General features: G+C 36.7%; 1 protein-coding gene across 1 annotated transcript in view; it reads right to left on the reverse strand.

The window, feature by feature from the left end:
* The window catches only part of prkcaa (protein kinase C, alpha, a), a 278,370-nt gene that overhangs the window by 193,498 nt on the left and 66,750 nt on the right, over positions 1–18,122 (reverse strand).

Raw genomic sequence — 18,122 nt, forward strand, 5'->3', positions numbered from 1 at the left:
ATTATTGTTGATTGATATGTAGATAGACAGCAGAGACAGATCTGATAACACTGAGAGAGACTGAAAAAATTAAAGTGACTGATGTCTGGGCTAGGCTTCTTATCATGTGTCCACACAGCCAGTCCTGCCTAAAGCTGACTGCTCCTATTGCACAGTATACTGCCACCTCCTCACCGCTTGACAGGAGCTGTACCAAATATCACATACCGTACACAAACACAAATATACAAACAAAATTTAGCATGCACAAGCATACTCAAATGATCTTAAAACATCTGAAAAACTACACAGCCACAGTAAGTTTGTTCACACGGTATCCATCTAGGATCATACACAGAGTGAATACGTCTGAGCCTACACACTGTCAGACCACTGACTATCATTCTCATAAGTGCGGGGTCACTGAGTGCACAGTAGACTGCAGCCAAACAGACTGCCGAATCAAGGTGGAGGAAGGCGCCTTTTACTGGCTCTCAGAACCCTGCTGACACCAAGACCAGACAAGATATGGGGGTGTAATTGTATAAGCTGGCTGACATGAGTAATGAATACCTTATTTTCTCATTGTTGCCTGCGCATGCCCAGAAGGGCAAGTGTTCACAAGATTCATTTCTATAAGTGATATTTCTGCTACTCCATTTATTTAGAGGACAGCATCCCTTCCATTTTTCCAGGGCCTTAATGTTTTCAAGGCTGACACTTGAGGTATAAGATGAAAGCATCTCAATTCATGGCTTTCAGTACTCTTTACTTTGAACTGACCTGAAGTAAACTCCATTAGTGGTTTGTGTTCCATCACTGATGGGATGCATTTTCACAGAGTTTGCTTGGTTTGTAGTTTTGTAATTTCACTACTGCCCCAGTAATGGAGGAAAGTGATGTGCACTGTCCCTGCTTGTGCATGCATTCACCTTCATATCACCTCATGTTTCTCTGCTACATCTGTCACAAACAGTTTTACCAAATAACACACAACTCAACACTTAGAAATGACTTAGAAAATTACCACTACGGCTGACCTCATTAACAATAAATCTAAGCAAAAAAGAGCAATACAATGATATAATAGAAAACCAAGAGGCAAAAACAGCAACAGTGAGGCTGTTTCCAAAATAAAACGGCATCTAAATGATTGTCTACTTACACTAATGGTTCATTTCATATATTATGTACTGCTAATAACTGTTTGTAAACTTGACAAGCCTAAATGTCAAAAATATGAACCAGATGTGCAACAACGATGACGTGATAAAAGTTCTGTTGTTTTATGGTTATTACTCTTGATTTATTTATGAATGCAACAGTCTGGCTCATAACACATATTGTAAGTCCCTGCTGAGTAGATATTTTTTGACTTTGTCAGCATATACATGGTGGGGTGTATTGCAAAGTAACAAAGAATATGTTGGCCTTCATTTCTGCGAAACAGCAGTGGAAAGCCATATATTACATTATATATTATAAGTGTCCAGGGAATATGTACATGTGATATACAGTATATACATTAGTATTTGCACTATACTGTTGTTTGTTGTGTGCGATAGCAACCGTGTTGTTTGGATTACTTTTCCAGTTCCTGTACAGTTACTTTTACTGTTAACGTTTAATAATGATAATTTAGGTATCATGTAGTTTACGTTTACGTGTATACAGCATTTTACGGCCATGGTTCAGGAGGTAGAGCTGGTTGTCCAATAACCAAAGGTTGGCGGTTTGAATCCCACTCTGTCCTAGTCAGTCCGTTGTCTCCTTGGGCAAGACACTTGACCCTCCTTGCCTCCAGTGTCACTCACACTGGTGTATGAATGTGTGAATGTTTGGTGGTGGTCAGAGGGGCTGTAGGCACGAATTGGCAGCCACGCTTCTGTCAGCCTGCCCCAGGGCAGCTGTGGATACAGGTGTAGTTTACCACCACCAGAGGGGGAGTGTGAGAGCGAATGAATAATGGGCCAATAATGTAAAGCGCTTTGAGTCCCCAAAAAAGCGCTATAGAAATGTGATCCATTATTATTATATTAATTTTCCAAGAAAGGAACTTGTATATTTGATGTTTTTGGAAGCTGGGCCAAATATGACAACACCATATCAGATATCTAACACAGGGCATTTTTTGGTACATGAATGCTAGTTATGTTTAACAGAAAGCAAAACTTGGTAAAGGGAAAAGCATTGTAATAGTTATTATCAAGAACATTCTCAATGCCAGTAATTCACACAGAGAATTCTTTCTAACTGCAAAACCCCAACCATCAGTCATTTGAATAAGAAATTCAAATTGTATTTATAAATTATTTTTAATAGTGCTGGGCAGCGATAAATTTTTTTAATCGCAATTAATCGCATGGATTTCTATGATTAATCAGGATTAATTGCATAGTTTTATGGGGGGGTGCCGGTATCAACAGCATGTATCGCCTTTATGTGATATTTCAGATTCGAAGTACTCCGGTGATAAAAAAAAAATAATTCCACATTGCAGTGCTTACAAACAATTTTGGTCATATCAACCCCACTACCTGAAGACATGTAAAATGAAAATGTCCATGGAAAAGACTGGTACTTTTCTCCATGTTTATGTCCCCACCAGTTTATTTCCGGTTGTGAGTCATTGACAGGAGTCTTAAGCCCACTAATAAATACTAATACTAATAAGCCCAATAATATGTGATGTTCAGTTGTTAAAAGCAAGCAAAGGGGGCCCTCTAGTGGTCGGAATAAGTTGCACTAACGTATGTTTTGTACTTGCGGTGTTACCGTAGCCAGTTCAGACATAGGAAGGAACTAACAGACACGTTTCTGTCACTCTGTTTGTATGGCCCCAAAAATGTTTGCCTGTGAGTATTTTATGTTCAGTTGTTGTAAGAATGAATAGTATAAAATATCTCTGATGTGAACCTTTGTTACTGGATAAAAAGTCGTAAATCTTAAGTTAATCTGTAAATGCTAATCGTTAGTGTGTCTATGGATTTTCCCATTCAAGTTAGCATCGAGCTAGCAATCTTTTTCCCATTCATTTAAATGTATAATGCCATGTAAATGTACTAATGCAATGAACATAACAGACTTATTTTGTATGTATGTTGCAGTTTTACAGTGAGTCTCAAGTAAAAGATTTGGAGAGAAGTTTTCGGCGTCCGGGTTTTCTTGGGAAACCTGTTGTCTATCTGCCGAGGTAATCGCTACACGCACACAAGCAGAGGCAGAAGAATATGAGTTAGAATAAAACAGCATTAATGTGAGATTTAAAAAAAATTGTCGGTGTTATTTAATGAATGCGTTAACGCAGTGATAACGCATTAACTTGCCCAGCCCTAATTTTTAATAAGATTTAAGGCAAGACATCCTCAGACAATAGAGATCACTGTATATCCATAGCTGAGTGTATACTGTACCACCCAGTATAGAGCTGTGCTTGTGAACATGTTGGCAGTCACATGTACATTAATGACAGCAAATCAATGATAGCCCCCGCACACAGACGTCTCACACTACCACGACTCGACCCCTTCCAGCCCCTCATGTCTCCTGTGAGCTGTTGGTCAGAGTGGTCGATAACCAACATGAAACCGTGACCCATAACTCACAGACCCATCCATCCACAAGCCAAACAAGCTGTTCTGTGAATCTTAATGACTTAGGACCTTCATGATTCATCCTAAATAGCTGAAAGTAGTTTGTCAGTGTGTGTGTTTATCAGTTCTCATCAACAGGAATCAATGTTTCTGTGGCTCAGTATGCATAACACATCTTTTCCCTGGTGTGTCAGGGAATTCAGAATTAATACATGGCTACTGAGAAAAGTGCACACAAATCAGGTTCAATTACATTATTTGCCACTAAATAAAAGAGTGAGCGGAATGCTGCTGAATTGCACTTCACAGAAAATACAAAATATCGATACAGCATAAACTGATCAATAATGGTCAGTGGTGAACATGAGTCTGCTCTATTATGGTTCTCACTTAGAGCTTCATGAGCTGTTTCTATTTTCTGTCTTTCATTCCAGCCTCTTACACAAACCCATTCAACTGGTCATTCCCAATACCTAAGTCATTATTTTGTAGATCTGGGTTGTCACAGTGTTATACTTTAGTTGACAATGATTTAATACACATTACTGCAAATAGATTTATTCATCTGTTCATTACATGGCACTATTACAATATGAGTCTAATACAGATGTCTTTATACACATACAGTGGTTGAATGATATGATGGTGATGATGAAGGAAGGTAACTGGAACACAGATAAAAACTGAATTCTGCTTGCTTTTTCCATTTTGCATTTAACAGAGGAGATTTGACATTAATAACTTAAATATACTATGCCTATTATTGACATGTAGAAAATTACGAATAGTAACAAGTGCCTAAAGTAGTTAAACAGATTGACATGAAGGAGGTGTAATGAAAAGATGATGAGTACAACTGACAATTTGTCAAATCTGTGGAAATAGCCATATACTGACTTTTTTTCCTAAGAATTCTGACTTTGATCTCAGAATTCTGACTTTGATCTCAGAATTCTGACTTTTTTCTCAGAATTCTGACTTTGATCTCAGAATTCTGACTTTGATCTCAGAATTCTGACTTTTTTCTCAGAATTCTGACTTTGATCTCAGAATTCTGACTTTTTTCTCAGAATTCTGACTTTGATCTCAGAATTCTGACTTTGATCTCAGAATTCTGACTTTTTTCTCAGAATTCTGACTTTGATCTCAGAATTCTGACTTTTTTCTCAGAATTCTGACTTTGATCTCAGAATTCTGACTTTGATCTCAGAATTCTGACTTTTTTCTCAGAATTCTGACTTTGATCTCAGAATTCTGACTTTAACCCTTTCATGCATAGTGGTCACTCCAGTGGACAGCTGTTCAAAGCTGTTCTCTTGTATATTCATGGGTTTTGTTGTTTTAGTTCCATATCATCCAACACAGTGGACACTTATGCATCATCCCATACACTGAATTTCATACCATTACTGTAACTTTGCTGTTCTTGATAAACCTGATCTGCAGTAACATGTTTGAGTGTTAAAAAAAAAAAATGGCAGTTGTTATTAGACTGTAATTAATAGTTTTGTTTTCTGGGTTTTTTTTTTTTTAAGCAAAAAGTTTTTTTTTTTTTTGCAAATTATCTCCATTCAGGTATGTTAAAATGTGAGTAAACGTCAGATTAGCAGCATTAAAAGTGTTTTTATTTCATAGTTTTCCCACTGTATATCAGTAAATGCATGTTTCTTTGCTTCTAAAATGAAATGCATGGTGTCCAGCTGAGTGGACATTTTTGTAACTTCATAAAAAATAGGTTCATAAAAAAAATCAATCAAATTGTTTTTGGTTTTTTTTCCCATGCCTGAGGATGAATAAAAACACTCAGGAAAAAAAATCTTGATAAAGGTTCTCATAATTCATGCATGAAAGGGTTAATCTCAGAATTCCGACTTTTTTCTCAGAGTAATAATAATAAAAAAAATTATTGGACCTTTTTTTTTCAGTGGCCCTTATCCTTTTCTGTTAGTTTCATCCAGTTGCTATTATACAGGTGAATGAAGATGATTATCATGAATGTGCAAAATAATAATAGTGCGCATAACGTTGGAATAATTTAGCTTTCACATTCTGCTTTTTATTTCTATTTATACACATCAGTAATCACCTTTGACCTGGTGCAATGATTACATATTGAGTCCCAGTTACACTTTATCTATCAAGAACAAAATCACTTTGTCACAATCATGTCATGAGAAGAGGTAAAAATATTTTACTCCAACTCCATGGGCAACAGTGTACAATAATTGTGACTTGTAAGGCATAAAAAAGGCAGGTGAGCTGCTTTTAAAAGTTGAAAAAATAGGGTGTTCCATAGTAGTAGTAGTAGTAGTAGTTTATTTCGAGAACATAGAATCATCAGATAACAAAGAATCATACAACATGGTCAAAAATAAATAAATAATACAATTTTTCTGCGCTCCAAAAGGAGTGGGAAAAAGTATAACTTATTGACTCCCACCCCCTTTTTACAAACTAATAATCAAACTAGATCTGCTTCCTTTGCTTTTTTAACACACATTTTCATCTATATTTTTTTTACAATAACACAAAACATCCATACAAACCATTCATAGACACTTTTTTAGTCATCTCACACACAATCAGATTTGCATAATCAACCGTTTTTAATATAAACTATAATATTTATATGCATTTTAAATATTTACTCCAAATACAGTGATCAATAAATATGATAAATACAGTAGTTATAAGGTTTAATTTAAAGATGATGTAAGCAGTTTTAATCTAATACACTTTTAGATCAGTTCTACAAGTGCAATGTGCTGCTTACACAAGTGAGCATTCGTGCTGAAGTAATGACATAATGTAGAACCACAAAATGTCCATGGATTTGGGAACTAAGCATCTGAAGGAGCACTGAGAGGTGGGATGCGTTTGGCTGTTGAGATCAAATATCAACAGTCTTTCTTGGTAATGGCTGACTCATCCTTCATGAAATTAGACTTTGGGGTTGTTAGATGTACCACTGGGAGAGGAAAGTACCATTATGGTGTTCTTATCTACCTTCTCTGTTCTCCTCTGGACCAGATTAATTATACAGCGAATATAATGAGGGTCTTACAATCAATACTTAGTGCCTTCCAGCACAACACACCAAAAGATAACATGGATCACTCTTGCCACTTCGGCAAAATCAATTTAGTCCAAATCTATTCCAGGTCAGTAGTTCATAGGTGCAATTTCCTGACGTTTTGTCTCTTAACACGTGCAGGAAATGAGCGTGAGGATTTAATTCTCAAGTTCTTAGGACTGTAGATGTAATTAATTTCCAGGTTGGCTCAATTAAACAATGGAGTTGCGGGGGTTGAAAGGTCTAGTTATAAAGAAATGATGCAGGCCGTGACAAAAGCCTCTCATCTGGGATGGTGACACTCTCATTTTTACAGCTGGATTGGTTCTCCACACTATCACCAAACTTCACAGCAATGATAGGATGAGTCAGAAAAAATTAAGCAGAGATATTTTACATCCAATATGGAAGTAGTAAGATAAACAGTTTACATAGAAATGATATTAATGACAAATAAAAGAGATGAATAAAAACAGGAAAAACCCAAGCCCCTAGATTGCTGCATGTTTGTTATCATGAAAGGAAAATGATTGGAGAAATACTGGTTTCTAAAAGTTGGTTATATATTCCAGGCTTTTAGTGTTTTGGTCCATATTTTATTTCTTGAAAGCATGGAATATCTTCTCTGAGACAATATAAATCAGATAGTAATAGGGGAGAATCCTTTATTTTCCTTGCAAAAGGTCTTTGACGTTTGGAAACTACTAGCAAACCATACCATTGAGTGTTTAATTACTTACTCTCACGTAGGATACTTAAGAAGAATTTAGGGTTATCACTCATTCTCAGAAAATAAAAACAACTGAGACAAACTACATTATACAATTACTTTCTCTGAGACTTGGCTCTGTCCCTACTTTTAAAGTAAAAGAGCTTCTCTGGACAAATGGAAGAAATTGTGAACATTGATTAAAACCCTCTTTTTCTGTAACAATGATTAAAATATAAATCAAAAACCCCTTATGACATTACATTGAGTGGACAGGGCTTTCTCTTAAGCTCTGATTAAAGTTAACAGTTCAATCAAGCAACTTGGCAGCACTTACAGTACTTCCAAAACGATATAACGTTCTTCACATAAAAGATTACAGAGGGCAGAACAGACTAGAGCTTGCCAGGTGTAAAATGTTTCAAACCGGTTTGACATCAAGTCAGACATCAAAGTGAATCAGTGTATCGATATGAGTGATATTACCACTTCCACTGAGCACAAGAGAAGAAATGAGACTACCAAAGCCCATGACTTCAAGTGTAGTGACTCCAGTCCACTTGGTGGCAGTAATCCACCTCTAAGATGGACTGAAAACCACCAATAAATAACAATAATAACAACAACAATAATAATAATAATAATAATAATAACAATAATAATAATAATAATGAATAGCAATATTTAATGCAATATAAGAGACAATATTAGGGCGGTATCATCCTTAGTGCTGTTGTGAAAGGACTGGTTATGTGAAGCCAAAGCAGTGCCGTAATCAGGTTTTCCAAGATGTTTGTTTACATGGTGCTTCATCTACATTTTTCATCTTATTTTTTGTCTTGACTTCAAATAATCCACACTGCCATGTTACTGCAGTTTTAGTCTCTCATGTTTACTTTCATGTTGCCACAAAAAGCACATAAACACAACATATATCATGTACATCCTCCTACTCCCTCTGCTGAAATGTGATCCTCCATCATGTTGCCGGCTTTGGCTCAGCAACAAATCATTTTAAGTTCAGCAGACACTAGTGGCTCCATTAGTTTGCTTATGTCAATATAGTATATGACAATATAAAGATATTATGTATATCATGTCATGTTGTTTATTACTGATGTTGCTGGCTTTAACGCTGTGATGCTTTCATCATCAGGTTGCTGATTTTTAATTTGACAAAACCAATCATAATGACAAATGTCAGTGCAGCTGGATTGAATAAATCAACGGGTTTAAGTTTCAACAACGGACCAGACTCGAAAAACAGACACTGATCCAAGAGACTGAGGAGAGGAGACTGTTTTGTTCATGTTGGCAGTTGCGATCCTGATAACACTGGTCTACAATTTTTTTAGAAATGATTTGTTTCAGAGATTAAATGTGCTAAATGTTACGTATTTTAATAAGATTAATTGGAAAATAAATGACAAAAGTGCCGGTTTGCTGATGTTTTCAAGGTATATGATTAAGTGTTATTACACATATATATTGGTTTATGTAGATTTATGTAATAGCTTTATAAATCTTCCACTAAATAGAACCTGTAAAGTGAATGTATTCTAATGTGCAGACAATGTTTTGAAGTAGATCTTGTAGCTCTGAGACAAATATTCCTTTTGAGTCAAACATTTTGACCCAAGGCTGTATCTTGGAAAGTTCAGCCAACCAGCATTTTTGACTTGATTTTTCTTTATCAGTGACTCTCATGTGGTAAAATTTCATTACTTTTATTCTGGAAGCATTGTCCTTGTAGACCAGTGTAACGGTACATCTATAGCTGTTAATCAGTTAATGTCAGAATTGCAACGCTTTTCATCACATATGACTGAGGTGAGGGAACCACTATGACCTATTTCAGTTCACCTGGACCCAGTACATCATGGTTGAGTGCAGTAAACGACTCATCTATCCATTGCAGTCTTCATTTTTTAATCATCACAACCATTTAATATTTATCAAGTATTTGTATATAAATGGTTATGGTTCATTGGTAATTTAGCACATTAAATAGACCGTAAAAATGCCTCTACAAAATGTAATTAAAGTGTCCAACCTGTTGTTCTTGTTGGCAGGATAAAGGCGTTGATGTTGATAACCTAAACTACTTTCCTAATGGTATTTATACATAACACACAGCTAAAAAGGGCACCGCTATTTTTGTTTTTTGTGCGGTTGAATCTTTTTTTTTTTTTTTTTTTTTTTTTTGCAGAAGAGGTGAAAGGTTCAGCCTGGTCTTTGGTTCATCTGTAGGACAGACTTGAGGTTTGTTACTAGTGCAAACAGGCGTAGTCAAGGTAAAGGTGACCTCTTACACATACTTTAAGTCAATGCCTTAAAATACAATACATGAAGACAGAAATGGGAGACGAACAACGACAAAGGAAGTCAGGTTTCCAGTCATCAGAAATTAAGGAACTTTATTGCAGTTATGTCAGCCCTGCGATGAACTGGCGACATGTCCAGGGTGTACCCCGCCTTTGCCCATAAGTAGCTGGGACAGGCTCCAGCACCCCCGTGACCGTACTAAGGATAAAGTGGGTTCAGAAAATGAATGAATGAATGAAGATGGCAGTAATGAGAGTCATGTAAGTGAGTGAAATAAGTTAAAATGGTCTTGGTATTTTCACCAGATATGAGCATAAACCTTGACATATGTGGTGGAAAAATTTACTTTTTATATTTTATACTCTTTTAATATGTTATACTGTTAAGTACATGCTGAGTCATTGTTATGTGTGATGTTTACCACTTTGTAACACCCCCGACTCGGGAACGGAGTTCTTACCTTGAGTTAAAACCCAAACACCTAAATGTCTGGTTATGTGATGGCGCCTGCATGCTAGATATTATTTAAACAAGGTAAGGGGTAAGAGGCCAATATGGCCTCTTCCCCCCCGGAACCGGAAGGACTGGTATGGAGTGGTATGATTTACATATGGGGTTGTCATTTGAGTGTCACCATTGGGGGGGTTGGATTTTTGGTCTATATAATCTTTAATATTTTCATGGTTAATCAGACTTCACTTACAGAGCTTTTTCTGTGATTGATTTCTCAATAAATGCATTTATTATTTTAACTCTAACTTTCACCCTCTTTCTTTGTGTGGGTCATCAGTTGAACGGTACATTTCCACGACACATAGTAGTACATACAGTACATGTACAACAAATAAGTAGCACATAAGAAGTTCCCTTCATGTTCCGTCCTGTGGCTGCTATTTTTGGTGGTAAAATACACAGACCCACATTCACGTTAAATCCAATCTATGGTTTCATTTGCCCTTAAATATAAAAATTGTACATACCATTATATGACACATATATCCATCTAAAAAAAATAGTTCAGATCCTTCCATTGGATAAATGCTGCAGTGATAAATATGTTTCAGCTGCGAAAAGTTTTTTAACTTTTCATTTCTTAAAGAACCATCAGTTTGATAGAAAGTATAAAGATTGGACTGCGTCTCAATTGTGGTCTGATGAGTCGAGACTGACCTTTTTCAAGAGTGATGGATTCAAGATTCAAGAATGCTTATTGTCATTATGTGAACTTATAATGAAATTTAGACAGGTAGTTCTCAGCTAAGAGGGTGTAAACTTAAACAAAATATAAAACACATTATAAGAGTATGTTCACCATATGTATAAAAAGAAATACAGTTGTAAAATCGAAATACGTTCCCTGACCAGGTATCAAACCCAGGCCATGGCAGTGAGTGCCAAATTCTAACCACTAGACCACCAGGGAACTAGAGATGCATAAGGGTGAGAAGAGAGGTGGATGAAGTGATTACCCATTATGCCTAGTGCCTACAGTAGAAGCCAGTGGGGGCAGTGTTATGATCAGCAGTTGATTCATGTGGTCAGGTCCAAGTTCAGGACCACTGGGTCCATAAAATGAGAGCAATAAATGTTGCGACATTGTATACGCTTATCGAAACAATGCCATGGCAAATGTTTCATGTAATCAAAGTCAACGGATAGATTTTTCTTTTTAACTTTTTAACACTTTATATATTCACACAAGCAGTATTTTTATTTAAGCTTACTCAGGGCCAAAGATTAGACCCATCTGCTGTCAGTCACACACTTTGGAGCTCAACCTCAATCTCTTACTTTGCCAAAGAATCAATTTACCACAAGGGGGGGGCAGAGTTATTCATATTATTATTGTGTAATTTGCTTCTTAAATTAAAAACAGACCTTTTTACATTTTCACTATTGTAAACACACAATTAGTGGCGCACAAACAGTTTAATAAACTGAAAAAATGCTCTTCATAAGATAGGAAAATACACAAAACATCCAAAGCCACTGTATACACGTTGACTGTGAGGCTACATTTGCAGACACACAACAACGGTAATAATAATGATGGTCTGTCCTTTTCCACAAAAGGAATCCTTCAGATTATTTATACTTAGAGTTGTACACTGAGGGATTAATGTGGTTATCTTGAAAATGAATGTGAATTAACACATCACACCAGTCTTAAAAGTATTATTCAGAACTACATCCCAATAAGTCACTTACTCTAATGGACACATTTTTGCAAACCCCTTGAAGGTTTTCTAGCAGTCACATTTTGGTTTATACCTGCTATTTATGAAATTCAGATTCAGAATGCACTCAGCTATCATCTACTGTTATTTGCTACATAAAAAACCTCAGCTCAGTTCAATGTGAAAGCTAAAATACCCAATTTCAGTGGCATTTCAGGCTTGGCTTGGTCTGTAGAAACTTCTGCGAATATACTATGCTCATAAATGCTGATTAAATATTAAATAGTCCCATCAAAATGTTTTATTGAAATTGTGACTCAGAGATGAGTTTACTAGGACTGAGACTCATCTCACTCCACCAAGTGCAATATTCAACTTCCAGACATATACATTTATATAATCAAGGTCTGAAAGGGAAAAAAGCAACTCCAGGCTTTCAGCTACAATGGTAGAAACTCTGTGTATGTGAGTATAAGAGACTGACAGTGATTGGAGGATGAAACCTTGAGTTGCAGACTGCGTGGGACACGTTTCTTTTTCTGTGCATGTACTGTTGTTTCCCACTTGTCAAAACTGAGTTCCAACTACACTAATATTCGCTTACATGGCTGGCTTCCTTCCCCAAACATTATGTCTCCATGCTCCTCTGAACGTTTTCTAAACACGAGCCAATTAAAATCCTCAAACAACGTTCTTAAGATCCTAAATAAATGTCTCCACCGGGCATCGATCCATTGCAAGATAAGATTTCAAAGTCTGATTCAGTCACGCTGCTGCTGCTGATAAAGAACAGGTCCTGCATTAAATATTGCAATTAGGTTTCATCTCTTATCAAACCTCCCGACTACAGTGAAGATTAAAGAGACTTAAAGGGCTTAATCAATCATCACTCCTAGAAATGTACAGTGGAGACCTGATTATAAGGGATGTCTATAGAGAAATGTATTTTCCTCACCAGTAATTGGTGTCTAGAGAGAGTAAGTCTTCAGCACACTGCAAACATAATAAGTACTTGTGGGGAGAGAGTGGTCAAGAGGTATGGCATGTAATGCAAGCATGAGGTTTTCTGTCTGCAGAAATGCTCCAACACACCACAGTAATACTGATACGTAATGCAATTAGAGTTGGCCCTTACAGCAGACTTTTGTGTGAAACCCAAACAGAAAACAGCAGTACACTTGTATGGGTTCCTCTCTGAGGTGAATACAACTTCATGTAGATGAATAATCCCATTCCCTGTTCATTATAAAACAGTAAATGCTGAGGAAATAATGGTAGCAAGATTGCCATAAAAGAGCAAGCCGTTAGCATTAATGAGCACACTATTCATTATTCATGATCATGCAAGTAAAGCATCAGAAATTAGAGCATTCGATCATTAGTCGGGTTTAACAATAGGAAAAAGACAGTGAAATACAGAATAGTCCAACCTCTATAAATGTATTTAGTGTATGAAGGGGTATTTTTCACTACTCTTTCTTCTGGGCCACGGCTAGAGTTGCCACGACAGAAATTTTTTACTTAGAAATTCTCAATTGTGAATATCTGCAATTAACAATATGTGTTTTGTTTTCATTTTACTTGGGTAGAAAACACCCAACAATAGTTTATTCATACACTACAGTACAGTACAATACAGCTGATGAAGATGAAGAAGACATTTAGTGGTGTTAAACACTTAAACCCACACTCAAAAAATTATTTATGTGCAAGAAATTCAGAATTTGTCATGAATATTATAAATGTAAAAAGTCTACAATTGAAATATATGAAGTAATTATAATGATGAGCAGTGAACTGAGACTGAGTGCCTTGGGAAATTCATCTTACTAAAAGAACATCTTAAGACACTCTTGTTTAAGCAGGCATTTTAAATCCAAACTGACTCAGGGCTGCTACAAACCGTAATGTATGTAATGTATTTATTGCATTTTAACTGTATTTTAATTGCATTTTAAATTGTATTTTAATTGTCTTGCGCTGTAAAGCACTTTGTGACTCCCTGTCTGTGAAAAGTGCTCTAGAATTAAAATGTACATACTTACTTGCTTACTAAGAAACCAAATAGTGTAGAAATAGTGATTGAAATATGGAATTTCTGTTATTTTCTGTCCAAGTTAATTGAGTGTTCTGTATATTTAGGATGGTAACTCAGAACTATATGAGTTAATCCAGAATTCACATTTCAAGCTTTTTCTTTCATACTTGATTTCTGATTTTGTTTTCCATATTTTTAATAATTAATGTTTGATTTACTACCCATGCTAGTAATTGAGTTAAATGATCCTTACTGCTCACTCAGATAGTTTCAATACAGAGGAAGTGTGACTTGTATAATAAAACTGGTGAATCTGTCAATGTTTACTTGTGCTTGGACAAGCTGATTTATGGAGATGTAAAACACATTCATAAACTACCTTAAGTGTAGCCGGTGATATAAAGCAGTCAGTTTAAGAGTGTTAAAAGTTGGATGAAGTCAGAGTTGGGTAAGAATTGCAATTAGGGTGTAGAGATATAGTGGTTATACTGGAAATGTAGTTAAGAAAAATGCAATCTATCCTAATTAAACTAAGTGTATTAGTGTGGGTGTGTGTTGATATACATGCTTTGGATTCTCCTCAAGATCAGTGCAAACCGGCTTTTGAAAAATGCCTGTGTGATTCCACTGAGCTAAAGAAACCTCTTTCACGCATGACTGACTTGTTCTGAGGAGGTGTGGTGCACTGGGCTTTAAACATTGATGACTCAATAGCCTGTAATAGCTTCTGCTAGACAACAATCAACAGATAATGAAGATCTTCCCTGACAATAGATGTCTGTGGTGCACAAACACACATCTTGTAAGGTAAAGGTAAGCAGGAGGTGGTTGCTGTTTTCATTTCCAAATACTAGCAATGTCCCCTATGGAAAGATGTTGGCACACATTCATTCATTGATTCATTCATTCATCTTCTGAACCTGCTTTATCCTCACTATGTTCGTGGGGGGTGCCTATCCCGGCTACCAAGGTTATTATCGAAAACTAACGAAATGACGAAAACTAGAATTGAAAAAACATTTTCGTTAACTGAAATAAATAAAAACTATAATTAAGAGAAAAAAATGATAACTAACTGAAACTGTATTGTGTGCTTACAAAACTAACTAAAACGGATAAAAATTATGGATAAAATTCCCTTTGTTTTCATCTTTGTCAACATCGGATTGATATGAAATAGGTTTATTTTCCTCACGCAATTTTAGCTAGCGACACCATATGATATTTAACAGTCCGTCACTTGTGGTTTACAGTCATCTTCTGGTTCCCACTCTACCTGGAAACATGGAGACTAAAGTTGGGAGAAAGCAGCAGAGTGCTGTCTGGGATTTATTTGAATACGATGGAGAAGTAGAGGAGAGGTACGACAAAACAAAAACTAAACTAAAACCGAGCATTTAGAAAAAATGAAAACTAATAAAAACTATCAAACCTGCTCTAAAAACGAATTAAAACTAACTGAATTAGAGAAAAAAAAGTCAAAACTAAATAAAACTAAACTATAATGAAAAATCCAAAACTATCATAACTTTGCCAGCTACCTATGGGCGGAGGCGGGGTACACCCTGGACGAGTCGCCAGTTTATCGCAGGGCTGACAAACAGCCAATCACTCTCACTTTCACATCTATGGGCAATTTTAGATTAACCAATTAACCTATCAGTGCATGTCTCTGGATGGTGGAGGAAACTGGAGTACCTGGAACCCACACAAACATGCAAACACCCCAGGACCTTCTTGCTGTGAGGTGACAGTGCTATCCACTGCACCACCCTGTCGCACACATTACTGGACTAAAATAAGAACCAGAGTCTTTTCGTCATGGTTGCAGCATGCATAGCTGTTTTCCACTAGCATAATAGGAAAGGAGGTCAGAAGTCCTCAAAAGAACTTTTCTTGGCTGAATGAGATGAATGCTATCACAAATATCTCATTCTGACTGCTCTTTTTGTGTGCAATGTGTACACAAGCATTATACTACATCTCAAGAGAATGAAAGAAAGGTCTGACAAAGAGAATCCCTTCAGTTATATGACAAGCAATGTGTCCAATCAATACTGCAATAGACAAATTGGTTCTTTTCCTTGCTGTGGTTGGGGTTTTAAAAGTCACGGTCATGGCATTTAAAGCAAAACAGTGAATGAATCTAAATCCATCAGCTTAATTCAGGGACACTGGGTGACTTTAAAACAGATGAGAAACCCCCAGGGACCAGCTTAACCATGAGGACTGTGGGCAACAGAGCTGAAAATTCCCACTTAGCAGTCAAGCCATGTCTGTTCTGTAATGTGAACAGGTTAAAGGCAGCAGTTGGAGAGGACACAGACACACAGAACATTTGTTCTCCCATGACAGCTCCATTCACCTGGGAGCAGTTTCTGGTTAGTGTGTGTGAAAGATCATGTATGGACAAGGCTATTCAGTTCAACTCAACACTTCCAGTCCAACACATCGGTGGATTATCCTGACCTGGCCTTTTGCCAGCTCGCCCTGTGTTTCTTCAACTATTGCAGCTTATGTGACAACGGACACTGTGAATGTCCATGTGGACATGGTGTAATGCCACAACTCAGTGGAGCAAAAATAGATCAGATTGGGAATAGTGAAAACTGCAAGCAACAGTCCTATTAATTATAAAAGGCAAAACATGTAACATTTTCCTAAAAACAACATACACATTCATCCAACATTAATCCAGCAGATACCCTGACCTCTGCCTGCATTTTTTTTTTTTTTTTTTGGTGCTGTGTTTTGGGTGTTTTAGGATGTCCAGTTTGTAGTTCCAGCCAAAAAACATCACCCAGAACATATGAGATAAACACTATAAAAAATGAAACCACTTTAATTCATTCTGCTCTTTTCTCATATTGCAATACTCATTGCATTGTGCAGTTCTGTCTGAGAGACTAAACACTGGGCAAAGCATGCACACAGACACCTTGCAGCCTGAAGCCTGTCAAAAAAACCTTTTAGTTGGACAAACAGAGCAGACAGAAGGCAGAGGACTCAGGAGGATTCATGTGCTTTGCTTGTTTTTCCTTTTAGAACATTCCCACAGATCTGTGAGATGATCTGGGTCTGTTTATGTCTGTGTTAGAGCATCATTGCCGTGAAATGATCTGAAAATAATGTTTTATTTTTCTATATCAGTTTTGCAAAACCCACTAACTCATTCCATTCAATCTACTTTTGACTCAACTATTTCTGCTCTCTTCCTCTTTCCCTAAGCAAAAAGAAGTTTGACCATTTATGATTTAAAAAAACAAGCAAGAAATTACAGAACTTACATCATTAACTACTATCAAAAACATTGCTTTACACAAACAATGTAAATAAAAGTGTGAGTTAACAAATAGTATCCTCATCTGGGAAATGTAATATGCCAGCTGCTAGCATAGACCGTGTTGCATCATGAAGCTTATTAAACAGCCTTATGTTATACAAGCTTAACTGACACTAACATCTGCTCATAAATCTTTGGGGTAAACTAATTCTATGTATGACAGAGATACTGTGTTTATTTTTCACAGTAAATATGCTTGTGTTTTTCTCCTGGTGTTCTCTGGGAGCTTAACCAAACTTGTTACCAATGTTTCCCATACCAGGAGATATTTGGCTTTCAGAAAAATGGGCCTGATGGGGAGCTTTAACGTGTCCAGTATTTCAGGTTGCACACCGGCATTGCTTATTGGAGCTGTCATAACCCCTCACATGTCCTGACTGGCTGTAGAAGAGACAGACCTGTCTGCCTTTGACAGGAGCTGTGCTAAAGCCCCACAGAGAAGCACAGGTAAAGTGGAACAGCTTTGCCAAAAGTACCCAAATGGTAGTCCCTGGAGAAATTAGAGGGTATTTTTACTTACTGGAAAAGCCAGTTATTGTGTATTTCCTCCGTCCAGTATCTTTGTGGTTTAGCCTACTGGCTTGTCATATCTGTCATAGTGTTTGCAGCATAGCCATGATAAATTTGAGTCCAATATGTTGGTGAATGATTTTACAGTTTGTTTTCTAGCAGGTCCTTTTCCAGTAAAAGAATAAATGTTAGAGCAATGTAACACTACTTTCCTGTTTTTTCATTGCAAAATTTAATAATGGTACGCATCTCATGCATCCAATAACTCCTATGACTTAGAAACAATGATGAGATCACATCAATCCTGAGTACTGCACTTGACTAGAACAATGACTTCGCACTGGTTCATATTACAACATTGTTGTGTTTATGCAA

This window comes from Sphaeramia orbicularis, chromosome 1 (assembly GCF_902148855.1).
Source record: "Sphaeramia orbicularis chromosome 1, fSphaOr1.1, whole genome shotgun sequence".
NCBI classification, from domain to species: Eukaryota; Metazoa; Chordata; class Actinopteri; order Kurtiformes; family Apogonidae; genus Sphaeramia; species Sphaeramia orbicularis.